Here is a 22338-nt window from a genome sequence, read left to right on the forward strand (position 1 = left end):
TCCATCCTAAAGGAGATCAGTCCTGGGTGTTCATTGGAAGAACTGACGTTGAAGCTGAAACTCCAGTAGTTTGGCCACCTCATGTGAAGAGTTGACTCATTGGAAAAGACCCTGATGCTGGGAGGGGTTGCGTGCAGGAGGAGAAGGGGATGACAGAGGATGAGATGGCTGGATGGCATCACTGACTCGATGGATTTGAGTTTGGGTAAACTCCAGGAGTTGGTGATGGACAGGGAGGCCTGGCGTGCTGTGGTTCATGGGGTTGCAAAGAGTTGGACACGACTGAGCAAGTGAACTGAACTGAAGAATTCTATGAAGTAAAAAAGGCAGAAATCATTATTTCTATCCCCAAAGACGATATTTATCAAATGTCACACACCCATCAGAGGCTGTTAGTCTGGATCCTTAACAACAGCAACAATTACAGAGCTCCTATCCCTCAGCACAATAACTGTCAATATATTTGCAAGTATACACACAGATATGTACGTAGGTCAATAAACAGCAGTTAGAACCAGATACAGAACAATGGACTTGGTCAAAATTGGGAAAGTAATACGTCAAGGCTTTATATTGACATCCTGCTTATTTAATTTCCACGCAGATACATCAAGCAAAATATTGGGCTGGATAAATAACAAGCTGGAGTCAAGATTTCCAGGAGAAATATCAACAATTTCAGATATGGAGATGATACCACTAATAGCAGAAAGTGAAGAGGAACTAAAGAGCCTCTTGATGAGGGTGAAAAAAGAGTGTAAAAAAGCTGGTTTGAAACTCAACATTCAAAAACCTAATATCATGGCATCCAGTTCCATCACTTCATGGCAAATAGGTGGGGAAACAATGGAAACAGTGACAGACTTATTTTCCTTGGCTTCAAAATCACTGTGGATGGTGACTGCAGCCACAAAATTAAAAGATGCTTGCTCCTTGCAAGAAAAGCTATGACAAACCTAGATGGCATATTAAAAAACAGACATCATTTGCTGACAAAGGTCCCTCTAGTCAAAGCTATGGCTTTTCCAGTAGTCATGTACATATGTGAGAGTTAGACCACAAAGAAGCGTGAGTGCAGAACTGATTCCTTCAAATTGTGGTGCTGGAGAAGACTCTTGAGTCCCTTGGACAGCAGGGAGATCATACCAGTCAATCCTAAAGGAAATCAATGCTGAATATTCACTGGAAGGACTGATGCTGAAGCTGAAGCTCCAAAACTTTGGCTACCTGATGCGAAGAGCCAATTCATTGGAAAAGACCCCGATGCTGGGAAAGACTGATGGCAGGAAGAGAAGGGAGTGACAAGAGGATGAGATGGTTGGATGCATCACTGACTCAATGGACATGAGTCTGAGCAAGCTCTGGGAGACAGCAAAGGACAGGGAAGCCTCGTGTGTCACAGTCCATGGGGTTGCAAAGAGTTGGACACGACTTCGTGACTGAACAACAGCACAAATCTAGACAGTCATATTAGTTAATGCAAACACACCACACAGAAATTCTTTAGAAAAAGTAGATGGGACTTAAAACCTTTAAGTTGGTTTCCTACCAAAAAGTGATACTAAAGAAAAATAGGGCTTTGTTTAATACTCAAGCAGCGTATAATGTGCCTGGTGGAATAAGATTGCTCATTTCTAAAGCTATGAGATTCAATGAGATCATTAGGAATTTGATTCTTTACCAATAATTTTTAAGTACTAGGCTCTGGAATAGGGCTGCTTTTATCTTTTTCAGCTACTGCCATTATGGAATGGATCCCCCGTGCCTATTTGATACTCCCACTACTCAGGGAATTTATGGAAGACAGGAATAGTCACTGACCAGCGGGCGCTTAGTAATAATGACCTGTTCATTGAATGACTGAGGATGCCAAGGATGGGTGCAATACACAGAAGTGAAAAGAAAGAGCAAAAGTGGAAAAGTTTGGAGAAATGAAAAAACCAAAGTTTTTCATTTAACAGTTAGAACCAGACACAGAACAATGGACTTGGTCAAAATTGGGAAAGAAGGAATATGACTTTTAAAAAAGAATAAAGAGGAAACTGAGCTGGAGAAAAGAGTATGTATCAAAGAGTAATAAAGAGTTATATGAACAAATGAAAGGCTTCCATTCTAGGAAAGACTGGCCAAGGAGTCTGTCTTTCATTAAGAAGAAGAGGCAGAATAATATCATGACTGAGAGAATGAACTTTTGTCAGACAGATGTGAGTTTGGGTCTTAGTTACATCACACATTAGCTATGTGATCTTGGGTAAATTACCTAACTTTTTTGACCCCAGTTTCTACACCCATGAACTTCAGTTACTGTGAAGATTAAGGAAGTACATATAAAGTACATCACACAGTATCTAGCATAGAGTAAATCCAGTGAGTGTTGGCTCGCATGATTATTAATGTTACTACTGCAATTATTATTAATTCTAGAGGCAGTAAGCAGCCCATGGGAGGGTTTTAATTGGGATGGTGATTGGGAGACACCTGTCAATTTTGAAAATATATTTGATGCTAGTTAGAATGAATCATTAAAGGGAAATATTGGAGCAAGAACAATCAGGAAATTACTTTAATTGTACAACCACAAAAAAGTGACAGAGGTAATTAATATTCTAGCCCAGTGCTCCTTCCACTGGATCAGCCAATATACAACAGATTGGACTTTTGCATTTCGTTATTCTAAATAGGAGCAAAAGTTCTCTTTTAAAGCATAATTGGGAAAAGAGAAACTGTATAAAATTTTTCAAGCATATTTAATTTCAATACATCATTGGTCAGATTTAGGGGAGAATGTTAGAAGCTGAAAGTTGCAAATTTTAGATTGTCAAACTTTCTGACATAGCTATTACATTTTCAAGTTCTCTCTGCTTACATGGCAAATTAACTAGAGGTTCCCAGGAAATGAACTGCTAAGGAGGCACCAGTCTAGGCTAATAATAAAAAGCAAAACTGCTTACAAGTCACACAAACATCTTTGTGTATGTCTAGGATCTTCTAAGAGAGACACATAGCTGGATATGTGATATCTACAGAGCTTACAAATGATGGCTATTCACTTTCAGTGAAACCCACATGTTAATATCTGGGTATGCTGGCAGTAAAATCAGCTGATGACAGGTAAGTAGACTAGTAGGTAAGTAGGAAGATTCACTTGTCAATATATGGCACTGGTCACAATATATGAACAAGCACTGCTGCTGCTAAGTTGCTTCAGTTGTGTCCGACTCTGTGCGACCCCACAGATGGCAGCCCACCAGGCTCCCCCGTCCCTGGGATTCTCCAGGCAAGAACACTGGAGTAGGTTGCCATTTCCTTCTCCAATGCATGAAAGTGAAAAGTGAAAGTGAAGTCGCTCAGTCATGTCTGACTCTTAGCGACCCCATGGACTGCAGCCCACCAGGCTCCTCTGTCCATGGGATTTTCCAAGCAAGAGTACTGGAGTGGGGGTGTCATTGCCTTCTCCATTTAAAACTGAGTAAACCATAATAGGTTTGTTCCTTGAATAGTTTGCCAAGTATTTGTCCAGGTCTATTATAGCTACTGGGCAAATGGGTTGGCATGAATAGTTATATCCTTAATGTGTACATCATTAAGAGGTTGATATGTCTTCTCATTTACAGGTAACTTCTCCAGTTCATCTGGAGTCTCCAGACCATCTATCACCTTGCCAAATACTGTGTATTTCATGTCCAGATGTGGCTGCTTCCCATAGGTGATGAAAACTGAGATCCATTGGTATTTGGGCCATTATTAGCCATAGATACAACACCTCTAACACTGTGCTTAAGATGTTCACTATATTCTTCTTCAAACTTCTTGCCCCAGATACTGTTAACTCCCCTTCCAGTACCTGTCAGATCTCCCGTTTGAACCATGAAACCCTTGATATTTCTATGAAATATACATCCATTGTAGTAATCACTGGCACAAAGAGCCAAGAAATTTTCATATGTTTTGGGTGTCCTTTCACAGAAGACTTCTATTTTAATATCACCTACATCTGTATGCAATGTCACCGACATTTTCTTTCTTGATGGTTTCAGGAAGCACTGTTACTTTCTCAGAGTTTATTGAGAGAAGTTCAAAAAGGAGCCTCTCTTCCTCCCGGCTCTGTGTCCCGCCTACTTGCACAACACGAGGAAGTTCCAAGCAGGAGCGGAAGTAGCACTCGCGGAGTCCTGGGACTGGTGAGTCTTGGGAGAATTAGATTCCTGCGTGGGTAGCTGAGCCTTCGGTGGAGGTCTGTGGCAGCCCCCTAATAGCCACAGGGCAGAGATAGTGCAGAAAACCGTGTTGCCTCGAGATAGGATAGGGCTCTAGAGGGGCTGCTTGTTAATACAGCACTACTTTTTTTTTACTTTACAATATTGTATTGGTTTTGCCATACATCAACATGCATCTGCCACGGGTGTACACATGTTCCCCATCCTGAACCCCCCTCCCACATCCCTCCCCATACCATCCCTCTGGGTCATCCCAGTGCACCAGCCCCAAGTTTCCTGTATCCTGCATCAAACCTGGACTGGTGATTCATTTCTTATATGACATTATACATGTTTTAATGCCATTCTCCCAAATCATCCCCCCACCCCACATAGTCCAAAAGACTGTTCTATACATCTGTGTCTCTTTTGCTGTCTCGTATACAGGGTTGTCATTACCATCTTTCTAAATTCCATATATATGAGTTAATATACTGTATTGGTGTTTTTCTTTCTGGCTTACTTCACTCTTACTTCATCGGAGAAGGCGATGGCACCCCACTCCAGTACTCTTGCCTGGAAAATCCCATGGACGGAGGAGCCTGGTAGGCTGCAGTCCATGGGGTCGCGAAGAGTCGAACACGACTGAGCGACTTCCCTTCCCTTCCCTCACTCTGTATAATAGGCTCCAGTTTCATCCACCTCATTAGAACTGATTCAAATGTATTCTTTTTAATGGCTGAGTAATACTCCATTGTGTATATGTACCACAGCTTTCTTATCCATTCATCTGCTGATGGGCATCTAGGTTGCTTCCATGTCCTGGCTATTATAAACAGTGCTGCGATGAACATTGGGGTACACGTGTCTCTTTCAATTCTGGTTTTCTTGGTGTGTATGCCCAGCAGTGGGATTGCTGGGTCATATGGCAGTTCTATTTCCAGTTTTTTAAGGAATCTCCACACTGTTCTCCATAGTGGCTGTACTAGTTTGCATTCCTACCAACAGTGTAAGAGGGTTCCCTTTTCTCCACATCCTCTCCAGCATTTATTGCTTGTAGACTTTTGGATCACAGCCATTCTGACTGGTGTGAAATGGTACCTCACTCTGGTTTTGATTTGCATTTCTCTGGTAATGAGTGATGTTGAGCATCTTTTCATGTGTTTGTTAGCCATCTGTATGTCTTCTTTGGAGAAATGTCTATTTAGTTCTTTGGCCCATTTTTTGATTGGGTCATTTATTTTTCTGGAATTGAGCTGCAGGAGTTGCTTGTATATTTTTGAGATTAATTGTTTGTTAGTTGTTCCATTTGCTATTATTTTCTCCCATTCTGAAGGCTGTCTTTTCACCTTGCTAATAGTTTCCTTCGATGTGCAAAAGCTTTTAAGGTTAATTAGGTCCCATTTGTTTATTTTTGCTTTTATTTCCAATATTCTGGGAGGTGGGTCATAGAGGATCCCGCTGTGATGCATGTCAGAGAGTGTTTTGCCTATGTTCTCCTCTAAGAGTTTTATAGTTTCTGGCCGTATGTTTAGATCTTTAATCCATTTTGAGTTTATTTTTGTGTATAGTGTTAGAAAGTATTCTAGTTTCATTCTTTTACAAGTGGTTGACCAGTTTTCCCAGCACCACTTATTAAAGAGATTGTCTTTTCTCCACTGTATATTCTTGCCTTCATTGTTAAAGATAAGGTGTCCATAGGTGCATGGATTTATCTCTGGGCTTTCTATTTTGTTCCACTGATCTATATTTCTGTCTTTGTGCCAGTACCATACTGTCTTGATGACTGTGCCTTTGTAGTAGAGCTTGAAGTCAGGCAGGTTGATTCCTCCAGTTCCATTCTTCTTTCTCAAGATTGCTTTGGCTATTCGAGGTTTTTTTGTATTTCCATACAAATTGTGAAATTATTTGTTCTAGCTCTGTGAAAAATACCATTGGCAGCTTGATAGGGATTGCACTGAATCTATAAATTGCTTTGGGTAGTATACTCATTTTCACTATATTGATTCTTCTGATCCATGAACATGGTATATTTCTCCATCTATTAGTGTCCTCTTTGATTTCTTTCATCAGTGTTTTATAGTTTTCTATATATAGGTCTTTAGTTTCTTTAGGTAGATATATTCCTAAGTATTTTATTCTTTTCGTTGCAATGGTTACTGGAAGTGTTTCCTTAATTTCTCTTTCTATTTTCTCATTATTAGTGTATAGGAATGCAAGGGATTTCTGTGCGTTGATTTTATATCCTGCAACTTTACTATATTCATTGATTAGTTCTAGTAATTTCCTGGTGGAGTCTTTAGGATTTTCTATGTAGAGGATCATGTCATCTGCAAACAGTGAGAGTTTTACTTCTTCTTTTCCAATCTGGATTCCTTTTATTTCTTTTTCTGCTCTGATTGCTGTGGCCAAAACTTCCAAAACTATGCTGAATAGTAGTGGTGAAAGTGGGCACCCTTGTCTTGCTCCTGACTTTAGGGGAAATGCTTTCAATTTTTCACCATTGAGGATAATGTTTGCTGTGGGTTTGTCATATATAGCTTTTATTATGTTGAGGTATGTTCCTTCTATTCCTGCTTTCTGGACAGTTTTTATCATAAATGGATGTTGAATTTTATCAAAGGCTTTCTCTGCATCTATTGAGATAATCATATGGCTTTTATTTTTCAATTTGTTAATGTGGTATATTACATTGATTGATTTGTGGATATTGAAGAATCCTTGCATCCCTGGGATAAAGCCCACTTGGTCATGGTGTATGATCTTTTTAATGTGTTGTTGGATATATAAAATTGACAAACGATTAGCCAGACTCATCAAGAAACAAAGGGAGAAAATAAAATCAATAAAATTAGAAATGAAAATGGAGAGATCACAACAGACAACACAGAAATACAAAGGATCATAAGAGACTACTATCAACAATTATATGCCAATAAAATGGACAACGTGGAAGAAATGGACAAATTCTTAGAAAAGTACAACTTTCCAAAACTGAACCAGGAAGAAATAGAAAATCTTAACAGACCCATCACAAGCACGGAAATTGAAACTGTAATCAGAAATTTTCCAGCAAATAAAAGCCCAGGTCCAGATGGCTTCACAGCTGAATTCTACCAAAAATTTAGAGAAGAGCTGACACCTATCCTACTCAAACTCTTCCAGAAAATTGCAGAGGAAGGTAAACTTCCAAACTCATTCTATGAGGCAACCATCACCCTAATACCAAAACCTGACAAAGATGCCACAAAAAAAGAAAACTACAGGCCAATATCACTGATGAACATAGATGCAAAAATCCTTAATAAAATTCTAGCAATCAGAATCCAGCACTAGTCTTTTTATGCCTGTATCCAATAAGTAATAATCACATCTTTCAATTTTCAGTCTTAGTGTGAGGTTTCATCTTTATTTTTGATGCAGATCAAAACTATAATAAGTCACCACCCCATACCAGTCAGAATGGCCATCATTAAAAAGTCTACAAATGAAAAATGCTGGAAATGGTATGGAGAAAAACGAACCTTCCTACACTGTTGGTAGGAATGCAAATTGGTGCAGCCACTATGGAAAAAAATATGGAGGTTTCTTAAGAAAACTAAAAATAGAGTTGCCATATGATTCAGCAAGCCCTTTCCTGGGCATATAGCCAGGAATTGTAATTTGAAAAGATATATGCATCCTTATGTTCGTAGCAGCACTATTTAAAATAGCCAACACAGAGAAGCAACCTAAATATCTATCAGTAGATAATTGTATAAAGAATATGCAGTACATATACACAATGGAATACTACTGAGCCATTAAAGAGTGAATTAGTAGAAATGCCATTAGTAGAAGTATGATGGACCCAGAATTATTATACTAAGCCACATCAGACACAGAAAGACAAATACCATGATATCACTTTTATGTAGAATTTAAAATAAGATGCAGATGGATTTATCTACAAAACAGAAACAGACTCAACAGACATAGAGAACAGATGTGGTTGCCAAGCAGATAGGTAGGAGAGGCATGGATTGGAAGTCTGGGATTAGCAGATGTAAACTATTGAACAGTACATAGAATGGATAAACAAAATAGAGTTAAAGCAATGAACTTGGAATAACAACTTCAGATGAAACAGGCCTTAGGTTTTAAGTAATCCAATATTAGCATATCACAGATAAAGGAGACAAAGACTCAGGGAAGTTAAGTAGGGTCATGAGTCAAGGTTACCACCAGGACTATCTTGTAACTTCTAATCAAATGTACTTTTACCACTTCACACTGTCTCAGTGTGGTCACCACAACCACTGTCTTCCTACCCAACTGTTTTCTACCTATCTACTTTAGCAAAAAATAAAAAATGTACTGGCTCACAGAACTGGAATGTCCAGAGACTCAAGGGCTCCAATTGCATGTTTTAAGCTGGCTTTCTCCATGTGGTGGCCAGGTGGCCTTTGGAAACTCCAGACTCACACTAACTCAACCCAAAAGCCTCATTAGAAAGTCTTTCCTGACACATTTTATCTTGCCAAAGTCTCAGGAAAACCTCTGATTGGTTCATTCTGGATTGGGTACCCAACTCCACCAGCTCACATATCAATACATTCTCTGTGCTAACGTCTTTTAAACCACTGAATATATTATTCACAGAAAAGAGGATTATCTAAAAAGAAGTCAGGGATTTTAAAAACACGCACAAGCAACAAATATATGTTATAAACATGTATTAACAAATATATATTATAAACATACTTCTAAAATAAAACAATATGGAAGGAAATATCTAAAAACAGAAGCTTACCAAACACAGGAAGTCAACTATGGTAATGGTGTTGCTTTTCTTCTTTTAAATAATTTGTGTCAATTTCTGTAATGACAAAGATAAAGAAAAATCTCATTTCAGGAGATGAAAGATTGATTTCCTATGGCTTACATCATAATAATTACTTTTATACACACTCAACATACAATATTTTATATTCTCTGCACAGTGTCTGGCATTCAATGAATGCTCATTCTCATTCTTTGCACACATACAATAATTAGCTTGGTTTGTGCTAAGGCTACTGTCATCACCTTTCTATCACCACACACTGACAGTGTTATTCACATTATGAAGTCTCAGTTGAAAGACAACATGGACTATAAGCTGTTCCACAATTTTGATTTTCAAAGTTTGAGGTTTTGAATGCCACAAATTCCAGAATGGCTTGTCATTTGCTCTGGGATTTCATAGCACATATTCCCCATTCTCCTTATACTTCAGTGGAATTTCTATCATTCAGATTTTCTTTCTTAATTTCAATTGACATGAACTTTGGTTATTATGTCTGAGAATTTCATGAATATAGCTCAAATTTTGTCATCTGGTAAAATTAAGTTTCTCCAATGTCACTCTGGAATAACCACAGATTTAAATGAAGCACAAATTGTTAAGAAATTGTCACCTGTCTAATTTCATTGGAGATCAATGAGGTGGAGTATGATCATAGTTAGGAGACAGGGCTATTTGGTTAAACAGTTCTGGGTTCTTACTGGCTGCTGCTGCTGCTAAGTCACTTCAATCAGTCGTGTCCGACTCTGTGTGACCCCACAGACGGCAGCCCACCAGGCTCCCCCATCCCTGGGATTCTCCAGGCAAGAATACAAGAGTGGGTTGGCTGGTCTTAGTCAAATTAGTATACACAGTAAGACTTAATGACCTCATCTATAATGTGGAAAGCACCATTACCTAATTCATAGGTAATGCATGTAGAGGGTGTGGTACTCTTTGAACTCTAAATACAGATTAACCATTGTTATGACAGCCATAAAAAAGTAGCTTATTTGTGGGCAATAAAATAAAGAGCAGAAATAGCATCTGCTGCAGTTTGCAAGCACAAAATGAAAATGCACATATTTGTGAACGCTGATTTTACTGATAGACAATTTTTATGTTTTTCCCAAGAAGCCTTCCCATATTTCTTTGCTTTCATTTGTCCATCTCCTTTTGGATTCTTTATAATATTTTTTTATAGTTTTGAGGTACAACTGACCTTGTACCTCAAATAAAAATTGTATATATTTAAGGTACACAAAATGATTTGATATACATATACAAATGATAATCATAACCAAGCCAATTAACACACCCATCACTTCACATAGTTACCTTTTTATGTGTGTGTGGTGAAAACACTTAAGATCTACTCTCCTGGTGACTTTCAAGTAATTAATAATATATTATTAACAATAGTCACCATGCTGTAAGTTCAATCTTCAGAATTTCTTCATCTTATAAGTAGAAGTTTGTACCATTTGACCAACATCTCTCCATTTTGCCTGATTATTTTGATTGTTTGTTTAGCTGTTTTTTTTTTTTTTTTTTTAAGAATAAGACATTAAGACAGATTGCCAGCAGATACAGAATTCTCTGTGACTGCTACTTTTCTCTAAAATCTATTCATTTCTTCCATCTCTTGTTTGAGTCCAGGCTACATCTTTTCTTGCCTGCTCCCTGTTGTTCTCTCTGCTTCTGTGATCACATCCTATGGTGCTCATTGCTGCTGGTCACCAATAGTCATCTCTCCTGTGCATGCGTGCTAAGTTGCTTCAGTCACTTCTGACTCTTTGCAACCCTATGGACTGTAGGGCTATGCTGCCTGCCAGGCTACGCTGTTAATGGGGATTCTCCAGGCAAGAATACTGGAGTGGGTTGTCATGCCCCCCTCCAGGGAATCTTCCTGGCCCAGGGATCAAACCCGTTATCTCTTGTGTCTCCTGCATTGGCAAGTGGGTTCTTTACCACTAGTGCCACCTGGGAAGCCCACCAGTCCTCCTGTACTTTTGGGCATTTATGAAGATCGCCCTTTCCCATGCCTTAAAGAAATGCATGGCCATGACAGTGATGCAAGAGTGGAAGTGACCCATGGTGGAAGCACTTAAGCTCATGTGTGTGGTTTCTCATGTTCAGTCCTTGTTAACATGACCACCAACCTTCTGAAATGCAGAGCTGTTGTCAGTCAAGAGTTGTAGAGTGAGGATGATGTAGAACAGAATGACAAATAATACATGAACAAGGAATAAAGCTTGTTTCACAAACACAGTTTAAGTACTAGTTACAGATTGCTTGGAACGTAAACTGTTGCATAGTATTCTTTTCAACTGAAATTTAAGCAGCTTCTCTGGGGAAATTACATGTTGCTTCTTGCACAGTCTCTGTATCATCACCCTGAGCTTAGTATATGAAATCTATAAATATTTGTCAATAGACTGACCAGGGAAAGGAACTTCATTTTCTCCTCTTTGAAGTGAAATTTGACTATTTTACATTAAGTTAGCAGTGGACTTACATACAGTTACTACAGATATATGGACAAAAACTCCTCTTAAAATCTTCTAAGACTCCTCAAACTCTCCTTTTGTATAGATGTGTCTAAGGCCCGTAAATCTCATATTATTATTCACTTGCTCACAGGGGCCCAAATAAATCTATGTCTTATTTCTATTATCTTTTAATATTCTTCTATTATTAAAGATATGGAAGGAGAAAGGTAATGGAGAATGGACTTTCTGATAATTTAGCTGTCATCTTTAGCATCATGGTTTGGCTAAAGGTTGGAATGTTCAAACCACGATTATAAAGAGTGGAATATAAAGTGTCTCCTGGGACTTTGATCCAGGAGCAGTTTACATTTTTAGTAGTTTCAAGCATTCAATTTGATATTTCCTTGTTGCATCTCCTTAATAGGATGGCGGAGGCAGAAGTATCAGATGTGAGGGTATCTCAGATTGTGCCTTAACAGGAAGAAAAGCCCAGGCACCAAATGTTTGCTAAGGACACTTTTTATACAAAGAGCCTTGGGAAAGACTTTCAAAACCTTGTTCAACAACTCCAGAATTTTCCTCCATTTTATTACTCCTCAATAGTCAGCAGTCCCCATATCTTGCTGTCCCTTCACTGCCTCTTCTGTTTGTTGTCTCTTTCACTTTGTTATCTTGTGAGTCTTGTTTCTGATTTCCAGGATCTGCCTTGACCTCTAGTGCCTGTGCAGGGTACAAATCCCATCTCTGCAATCACATCAGTAACATCATACAGAAACTCCCCAACTGTATGTCCATAAATGGCTCTCCCCACAATTCTCCATTGCAACTAAGTATAGGATGAGAGTATAGATGAGAGGTCCATGTCTGATTTACCATCAACTTCAGCAGTGACTAATATTCCACTACCCTTGGTATCTTACTTTCTCCAAGAAAGTCTGTGAGAATGATCCATTCAGATTAGTTTCATAAGATCAAAGCTCTATTACTCATTTTTTCATATTCTAATGTTTGTGAAATAGTGGTACCTCTTACACTTGATATGCACCTTTAATGAGATATTTAATTTCCAAATGCTATCATTAAATTTATAAAGAAATATATAATTGATTGCATCTTAAACTTCAAGGTTAAAATTACTCCTCATATTTTGTTGTTCAGTTGCTAAGTCATCTCCTACTCTTTATGACCCCATGGACTGTGGCACACCAGGCTTCCCTGTCCTTCATTAGCTTCTGGAGTTGCTCAAACTCATATGCATTGAGTCAGTGATGCCATCCAACCATCTCATCCTCTGTCACCCCCTTCTCCACCTGCTCTCAATCTTTCCCAGCATTGGGGTCTTTTCCAATGAGTTGACTCTTTGTATCAGGGGCCAATGTATTGGAGCTCACAAATCAGATATAATCCTGTGACAAAAAGATTCAAGGGATTAGATCTGATTTGTGAACTTCTCATATTAGAGGTTCTCAAGTACACTTTATGGCTTTGGTTTTTATTTCACTGAATGCATGTCATTTAACAGAGCTCAAGGGTGATAAATTTAAGAACTATGAAATGCAACCAAATCCCGAGCATCACAGGCTAGAAGAGTGTTGAGCCTGGTTTGCACAGATGTGTCTGGCCTGCTCTCTAAGCTTCCGTACAAAACCAACAACAACCGTTCCACATCAGGAGAAGCAGGCAGAACATCATCACATCTGGGGTGGAATAGCAGCTAATTTTACACAGAAAGAGTGCCTATTTGACTTTTTGCTCAAGTTCTTTTGGCATTCCAATCAATGTAAACATGTTGACTAGATGGTTATTTTCTCAGGGAAAATTGTTTCATCTGATCCCATTTACTCTTTTTCTCATACTTAAATTTACAAGTAAACACAGTGAGGCTTTACTTCATTCCCTATCTGCATTCAACATTTTACTTGTTGAAACCACTGCTATGAAGTTTATAATTTTCTTTAGACAAAAACATGTACACCAAAACCCCACCAAAACACTGCATCTTTTCCAATAACCCCATTTTAAGGCATATAAGCATATGATAACAAATTCATATCCTAATGAAAACACACCATCTAAAATCTGTTTTACTCATGTGTGTCTCTTTAATCTGAATGTCAGAGATTGAATTATCATGCTTATAAAGAAATCTTTTTCTCCTCAACAAATCAACTACATGATACTGCCCTAAACTTTGGGAAAGTAAATGACTTTTTCTAAGACCCACAGGTTAGTAAGGACTAGCTAGCTTTTATTGGGATTCAATCTTTATGCATGGATTTAAATTTCCAGGAATGCTTGGTGAGGAGAATCCTAGAGTTCACACCACAATACCTATACAGATTGAGAGAATCAAGATTTGGGGGCCCTGATTAGTTAATAAAGCCAGGGATATATTATTACCCACCCAATCTATAATTATTCAATTGCATTAATTAAGCAGGGAAGCCAAGTGATTCCTGTAAGAGTTAAATATGTATTAACCACTAGGAGTCAGTGAAATTATGAATGTTCACTGAAAATGATTCACACAGACTGACCTGGTTCTAATTTCACTTCTGCCACTTTCCCTGGTTGTTTGACCTTGTAAAACTACTTAATCTCTTAGCCTTAAGTTTCTTTTGAAAAATAAGCGAAATAATAGCTACTTTACATGATTATAAATTCCGCCCCCTCTCTCTCTCTGGATATATATATATATATATATATATATATATATATATATAAAATGTGTGTGTATATACATATTTGGCATAATGAGTGCTCAATGGCAATTTCATTATCACTGTACTGTACCCAACCCAACTGTAAGCTCAAATACTCTAATAGCCCTCGTTTCTCCTATCAATATGAGAAACAGACAATGAAATTCATCTCCTAGGATACCATCATTTATCAGTTCACCCTCACTTTCTATTTGTTTAAGAGAAGTTAAGAGAGCTTTTATAGTTAAGGATTAACTATAAAAATCATACAAATGTCTAATTTCAAGGAAACAGTGCCTGTGGGACAGAAAATAGTTGTATACTTGCCTCTTTTTTCAATTAAAAAAAAGAAAAGTTTGAACAAGCCTACTCACAAAACCTTCCATTTAAAATTTTTCCTAGCACCTCCTTCATTAAAAATCTCCTGCAAATAACTGGTATAGAACTGGGAAGCAACATCAAGGCAAAACAAAAACTGCTACAAATGCAGTAAACCATAGAATACTAGAATGGGAAAAGCAACTTAAAAAGGATTAGTGAGAGGAAGATATTAAAGAGACAAACCTTTTACTTGTCCCTGAAATCATATAAAATTATCATTAACTCATCAGTAAAAATAACTATACCCAAATCAATGGCAATTTCTTTAATAGAAAGACCATATTTTCTTCAAATTGCCAGAAGACTCTTCCGAGTGTACATTTGTGCATGTGGTATATCAAATAATAGGGGGTGAGGTTTGTTATTTCAGCAAGGAACAGTAGTTTTTAGAAAGTAAAGTGATGCTGTTTCCAAGCCTTCACTCCTGCAATGAGATTGGAAAAAGAGAGAGTTTTGAATTTGCTAGGGCTGCTATAACAAAGTACTGCAAGTGGGTGGCTTAAACAATAGAACTTTATAGTCTCACAGTTCTGGAGGCTAAAAGCCCAGATCAGGCTGTTAGCGGGGTTGGTCCTTTCTGAGGGCTGTGAGGAAAGAATCTGGTTCATGCCCCTTTCATAGCTTCAGTATTTTGCTGCAAACCTGGATGTGCCTTGGTCTATAGACCCATCACCTAGATCCCTGCTCGCATGTCTCTACACACATATCTCAACTTTGTATAACAGCATGTTTTATCGGCTTGGGAGCTCACCTACTTCAGAACGACCTCATCAAAGCTTCATTACATCTGCATGACTATTCCCAAATGAGGTCACATCCTGAGGTACTGGGTGTTAGGACCTCACACATGAATTTGGGGGAGACACAATTAAACCTGTAGCCAGACAGAAGAGAAAGTACTGCTTCTGAAATGGTAGAGCAAACCATCCAACCTGTCAAGGTAGACAAAACCTAACTAGATACTCATTAAAATAGGTGTCATTGTGGATATACATGTTGAATGTCACTGGCACTTCTTGTAGTTTTCTTATCTACCACGTAGATGATTCTGCTTACTGATATTCATATTTGTAACCCATGGACTGTAGCCCATCAGGCTCCTCTGTTCATGAAATTCTCCAGGTAAGAATACTGGAGTGCGTAGCCATTCCCTTCACCAGAAGATCTTCCTGAACCAGGGACTGAATCCAGATCTCTTGCATTAAAGCATATTCTTCACCTACTGAGCCACCAGGGAAGCCCAGTCATATGAAAGAAGGCACATGAGTACTTCAGAGTATGAGAGAAAGAAATTAAGATCCAAGTCCAAGCACATTGATTCTAGGACATCTCATCAGGGAATGGAAACAAAGCTGATTTCATAAGACTTTCAAATTTATTACTAGTTCCTTTTTCTTTGTAGAATATTGTTTATAAGCAGCCTTATATTACTAAGTAAGTGTAATTCACTGTTGCTGAACCTAAGCAAGTCTTCCAAAACCCTAACTTCATCAGAATTATTAATTCCTCCCAGAGATACACATGCTTTATTCTGGGGCCAACTATATTGCAACAATTCTTTGTTGATAACAAAGGGTGTAGGTGTGGGTAGCTTGAGGTTCTACTTTTATGGGACTTGATGTTTTACTTTTTTAAAAAAAGTCAACCTAATATGAGCACGAACCAAGAGCTTTCACGTCTTCCAGGTACCAAAAAATCTCTCCCACACAAATTTCAGCTTCAATTAATTGACCAATGTTTTCCATGGTTGGGGGATGATGCTTAAAAGGGTTTTGAGCAAAGCAAGGATGCTATTTGAAAGTGGTAATGTGACATTGATGTTCACATTGAGATTATCCTTTTTTAGTTTCATTTTGTATTGAATAATCAAAAGAATTGGCTATCAATCTGGTGCTAGTGTGATTTTAATCATTAATACATCCTAATCTCCCTCGTAATGCAGAGGAAGATACCATAGTTCTGAGTTTTAGTTTTGTTTATTTAGAATGTGATGCTATTTTTAATTACATTTAACATTATTATCTAACTATGGTATTTGACATAAATATTCCCTTTTAAAAATTTTAAGTGTTTTAAAAATAAATTTAAGTCAATTAAAAAAAAGAAACTATGAAATAAGTAATAGTCATGAAGCTAGACAAATATTTGAAAGATAGTATGCAAATAACTAAAATTTGGGAACTAATGATTCTTTCTTTTACCTGAATGCATTTGCATAGAGGAACAAAACATTCCACTGGAAGCTCAATAAATGCATTCAGTTGCAGGAAAAAGGTGTCCTCCACACCCAGTTGGCATGTTTTGGTTGGGCAGAAAGCAAAAACATGGAAATCCAACAGATCTCTTTTTTGTTGGAATAGAGCAAGGACTAAATTCCAACCACCTTAGGAGCTGGTGCCAAGCCCTCCTACTTCCTTTCTTTTTTTTTTTTTTTAAATTTTATTTTATTTTTTAACTTTACAATACTGTATTAGTTTTGCCAAACATTGAAATGAATCCGCCACAGGTATACCCTCTCCTACTTCCTTTCTATTTTCATCCTGGCTTACCTGGTTTGCATTGTGTTTGATCCTAAAAGCCACCTCTGATCCTTTTGGGAATAGGCAGAGTATATAAAAAGGGAGGTGATTAATCAGTATTTGTTGAATAAATGAATACATAAGTGAATGAATAAGTTCACAGAGAAAACAGAGGGACTAAGAGGGAGAATTTGCAAAGCTCTAATTTTTCTTAGCTCTCCTGTTTTAATAAGGAGAGTTGATTCAAGGGGTACACTGTGATTCTAACAAGGAAGATAGCACTATGGATGGCCCAGATGGGAAACACGGAGTCTGAATAGGCAGGAAATTAGAGAAAACACTCCTTAGCGATTGTCTTCTCTCTAGATTCATTGGAGGACTGCCTGATAATCCCAGATGGACCCAGAAATGACTTTTCAGGCAATCAGAGGAGACTGAAGCTGATGGTCACCTTAGCTGTATCTTGGATTAAGCGTATTGATCCTAATTTACAGGAATCATGAAAATAAAATCCCGGTTGTTGGTGGAAAGGAAAGTGATAAAAATCCATCTGAGAGGGAATCCAGCCTGAATTAATAAGAGACAGAAAACACGCCATGTCTTCGTTCTCTGCTCAGGAAGTCCATCAGTGTGACACTGAAAGCTCTTCTGGGGGAACAAGAGAAACTCCCTGGTGTCTGTGTGGAAGTTGTTTTCATCCTAGTTGATGGAAAGATTCATAGGCTGCTGGAGAAAAACATCTGTTGCAGAGCAAAGAGAAATATGAGTGAATTAAACCTACTGTTCTTGACTCTCTATAGTTTTCAACATATCTTCTTTTGTAATATGGGGCTTCCCTGGTAGCTCATACAGTAAAGAATATGCCTGCAATGTGGGAGACCAGGGTTTGATCCTTGGGTTGGGAAGTTCCCCTGGAGAAGGGCATGGCAACCCACTGCAGTATTTTTGCCTGGCGAATGCCATAGACCGAGGAGCCTGGTGGACTACAGTCAATGAGGTTGAAAGAATCAGACACAACTGAGTGACTGACACTTTCTCTTCACTTTCCTTTGTAATATAGAACTTTACATATATGTTCCCTCTCTCCTAAACTGGACTCTGCCTAAAGGTAGGATCTATTTCCTGATTCACTTTTGTTGTCCCATGGTACCCATTATTTGAGACACAATAGATGCTCAGTAACCTAGACAGCATATTAAAAAGCAGATACATTTCTTTGCTAACAAAGGTCTGTCTAGTCAAAGCTATGGTTTTTCCAGTGGTCATGTATGGATGTGAGAGTTGGACTATAAAGCAAGCTGAGCACCAAAGAATTGATGCTTTTGAACTGTGGTGTTGGAGAAGACTCTTGACAGTCCCTTGGTCTGAAAGGAGATCCAATCAGTCTATCCTAAAGGAAATCAGTCCTGAATATTCATTGGAAGGACTGACGCTGAAGCTGAAGCTCCAATACTTTGTCCACCTGATGAGAAGAACTGACTCACTGGAAAAGACCCTGATGCTGGGAAAAACTGAAGGCAGGAGGAGAAGGGGATGACAGAGGATGAGATGTTTGGATGGCATCACTGACTCTACGGACTTGAATTTGAGCAAGCTCAGGGAGTTGGTGATGAACAGGGAAACCTGGCGTGCTGCCGTCCATGGGGTCACAAAGAGTCAGACATGACTGAGCAACTGAAATGATGAATGAAAATAGACATTTGAAAATTGCTATGGCTGCTGTTTAAATTCTTCTCCGTGAATATTTGAGTGCTTACCATGAACCAGACAACTTTTTCACTGGGAGAAGTTTTAAAACAACCTCATTTGTAAAGACATTTGTAGACCTGAGGCTGATTTGCCATGAACATTAGTAACATTTATACAACTGAGATCCTGAGAAACAAAGAGGGAGGGGCATATGGTAAAGGGGTGTGGGGTGCACAGAGAAAGAGGAATCAGTTTGGGGATTGCTTAGGGTGGAGATCAGGGAAGGAGCATTTGTTGAAAGCTTTGAAGGATGAAATTCAACAGGTGTAGGTAACTCTGGAGAAGGATGTCTCAAGGGAAAATTACACCCCAGACAAAATCTTGAGATGGGATAGAACAGTTTTTTGGGGGAGGGGTGATGGGTAGTTTAGAGGGGCTATAATAATGTTTACAATGTAGGGATGTGTATGTTTGTGTGTATGTGTGCACATGTTTGAGAAAGAGAGGAGAGAGAAAGAAGTGGGGAGAAAGGACAAAGAGAGAACAAGAATCAAGAGTTAAGGCCATCTGGGCACAGATTTCACAGAGCCTTAAAAACTCGGTGAAGCCATTTGGAGTTAACTAAATAATGCAGGTCATGGAGCAGGGACATGAAAAATCTCAGCTGCTCTTTAGGATCTGGACACAACAATTAGCTCATCTGACCAACAAATTTAGGTGAGTTAGTAACACCCCCTCCTCCAGGGTCATTCTTTTCCTCCCTGATAAAATAGGTGTACATCCAAAAGGAGACTCCAAAAGATGACAGCAAACTCAAGGAATGGCTCCCTGCTGGAATTTCATCCCAGTAAGTAAGGACAACATAAGAGGGAAACAGTGTGGGCGTCCTTCTGTTGCACAAGCCACATTTGTCTCAATTTGAGAGGCTAATTGTTTTTTCTAAAGCTTCCCTTGAACATATGCCCTTAAAGGGAATGATTTAAGTGTTTATTTTTACTTTTCAGCAGGAAATTTATTCCTGTGCAATCAAATACCTAGAATTGATGAGAAAGCTATATTTCACAAAGGAATGTCAGCTGATAAGCATAGAATGAGTGACAAAATTAGAAAACGTGTCTGCAAGCTCTCATGTAATTGATTCAGGCAAGAATTTTCAACTGGTGTTAAAACTATTTGGTGAATGGAAATACATTGTAGAAATGTAATGAACAAAACAAAAGTGAGATTTCATAGCTCCTCTGATCTAAGCTCAGCATTGGCCCCTTTCACTCTAAAACCCAGTTCCTTACAGAGGCCACCAAGGACTCACATCACCTGCCTCCAATCCTTTTCTGAATTCAACCTCACTGTGATCCCCTTGTTCCTATAACTTCATCCACATTGCCTCCTTACTATTTTTTGAATGGATGTACCAGTCATGCATCCTTTTAAGGATCTTTGCTCACTATCCTATGTCTGGATTTCTCTTCTCCCAAATATGTGCATGGCTAAGTCTTTCCTGATACAAGTCCCTATTAAGAATCAACTTCTTGGGTTTCCCCAGTGGCTCAGTGGTAAGAATCTGCCTGCTGATGCAGGAGACATGGGTTTGATCCCTGATCTGGGAAGACCCCACATGCTGAAGAGCCTGTGTGCCACAACTACTGAGCCTGTCTTGAGCCACAACTACTGAAGCCTCAAGCCCTAGAGCCTGTTCTCTGAGCATCAACAAAAGCCACTGCAATGAGAAGCCTGCTCACTCCAACCAGAGAGTAGCCCATGCCGCAATGAAGTCCCAGCCCAGCCATAAATAAATAAATGAAATTATACAAGAAAGAAAGTCAACTTCTCAACACCCTGTTTACAAATACACCCCACTCCATTGCCATGCTCAAACTCTCCCAGCCTCTGTCACTCCACTCTCTGCTTCTCCCTCCTAGGCATCTACTGACTGCTAACCTATGATACGATTTACTTGGGTTAGAAGACAGAGATTTTTGTCCTGTGTTTTCTGCAAAACTCCTAGGCATCTAGGATAGTACCTGGAATGCAGCAGTTGCTCAAATATTTGTTTAGTGTATTGAATAAAAGCCTGTGGGCAAAGGAACCTTTGGTGAGTCACCCTTGATGAGTGGTACCGCACTGCTCAAGCATACAGTGGGAGCACAGATCACAAGTGGGGACTGGCCTCTGTGTACAGAAAGGGGCAACCCTTGCTCATGGGCATTTCACTACCATAAATATGTGAGAGGTGGCACCTAATTAGAGGATAAGGTAAACATATTAATACTGAGAAATTAATGAGCTTGGAGAACAGAAAATCAGTGCTTTTGACAAAGGAATCTGTTAGAGAAACAAACACAGCAGAGGCAAGGGAGAGGGCAATACCAGTTTCTACAGTTGGGTTTCTCCGCTTCAAAGATCCAGAAGTTTTGTCTCAGATAACCTTCATTAAGAAGCCAACAGAAATCTCCCAACACCCAGGCAGCTTCTCTGAATTTTCCTCATTTTGTGAGCCATTCTAGAAACCAGCCTGGGATCTGCATGCTGGGGAAATAATCTTTCATCTGACAAGGGGAATAAGGCAATCTGCTTCTTCAATCTGGGGGACTGTTCTCGTAGGAGGCCAGGGTATTAAGTATAATCACCTGTCTGGGATCAGGAAGCACAGGTGAGGGGTCAGAAGTACGCAGTTCAATCAACCAGGCTGTGAAGTCATTTCATTTCCTCTTCTATAATCAGCTTTGTTTTCCCTTGTTCCTAAGATTATGATCTTTTATGTTTTTTTTTCATTCTAGCAGCTCCTAACTCATGAAGTCATGGAATTAGTGCCAGGGGTTTGAAAATTGATGAGAACTAAACATTATCATTGGAATGAATAAATATCAGATTTATATATATGTGTGTATGTACATATACATGTATATATGTGTACACACACACATATATATATACACACATAAGTACACATTATTTTGAGACATGGATGTTCCTGGGAACAATGCGATATGGATCCTATTAAAAGTGTTGCTGAATTCATTGAGTGGTTTGTTTTAATACTCCTAACACAGTAACCGTTTGTCACAACGGCTCAAATAAATCCGTTGCTATTAGCACATTAGACAAAATCTTCTGTAGGAAGACTAGGGAAGGTATAAATCATCTAGGTCAAGTTCATTATTTACTTCCCTAACAGGATGGAGAACCAGAGAGATGGAGAGACTTTTAGGTCTTGTGGTGAGATAAGAGCACTGCAGCAGAATCCTGGTCCCTGGACACCAGCATAATGCTCTCAGCAAGTGCGCTAACCTGTCAGCTGACTGCAGATTTTCAACATTGCTCATTGAAGGAACCTTCCCCTACCCTTTGACCTCTTACCATTTAATCTCTTGCTAGGGTGGTCAGAAGGGCTTCCATAGTGGCTCAGTGGTAAAGAACCTCCCTGCCAATACAGGAGATGTGGGTTTAATCTCTGGGTCAGGAAAATCCCCTGGAGAAGGAAATGGCAAGTCACTCCCATATTCTTGCCTGGAAAATCCCACGGACAGACAGAGAAGTCTGGCAGGCTATAGTCCC

The 22338-nt window shown here is 38.9% G+C and overlaps 1 protein-coding gene and 1 pseudogene across 1 annotated transcript in view; both read right to left on the reverse strand.

Moving 5' to 3' along the window:
- ATP10B (ATPase phospholipid transporting 10B (putative)) overlaps nucleotides 1-22338 on the reverse strand; it is a 389291-nt gene that overhangs the window by 321399 nt on the left and 45554 nt on the right. The window contains exon 2 of the mRNA XM_070793948.1: nucleotides 8989-9054. The gene's annotated coding sequence lies outside the window, so the exon portion shown is untranslated. The remainder of the gene's footprint in view (nucleotides 1-8988; nucleotides 9055-22338) is intronic.
- Nucleotides 3219-4413, reverse strand: LOC109561309 (peptidyl-prolyl cis-trans isomerase-like 3 pseudogene; annotated as a pseudogene).

The sequence above is a fragment of the Bos indicus genome, chromosome 7 (genome assembly GCF_029378745.1).
Source record: "Bos indicus isolate NIAB-ARS_2022 breed Sahiwal x Tharparkar chromosome 7, NIAB-ARS_B.indTharparkar_mat_pri_1.0, whole genome shotgun sequence".
NCBI classification, from domain to species: Eukaryota; Metazoa; Chordata; class Mammalia; order Artiodactyla; family Bovidae; genus Bos; species Bos indicus.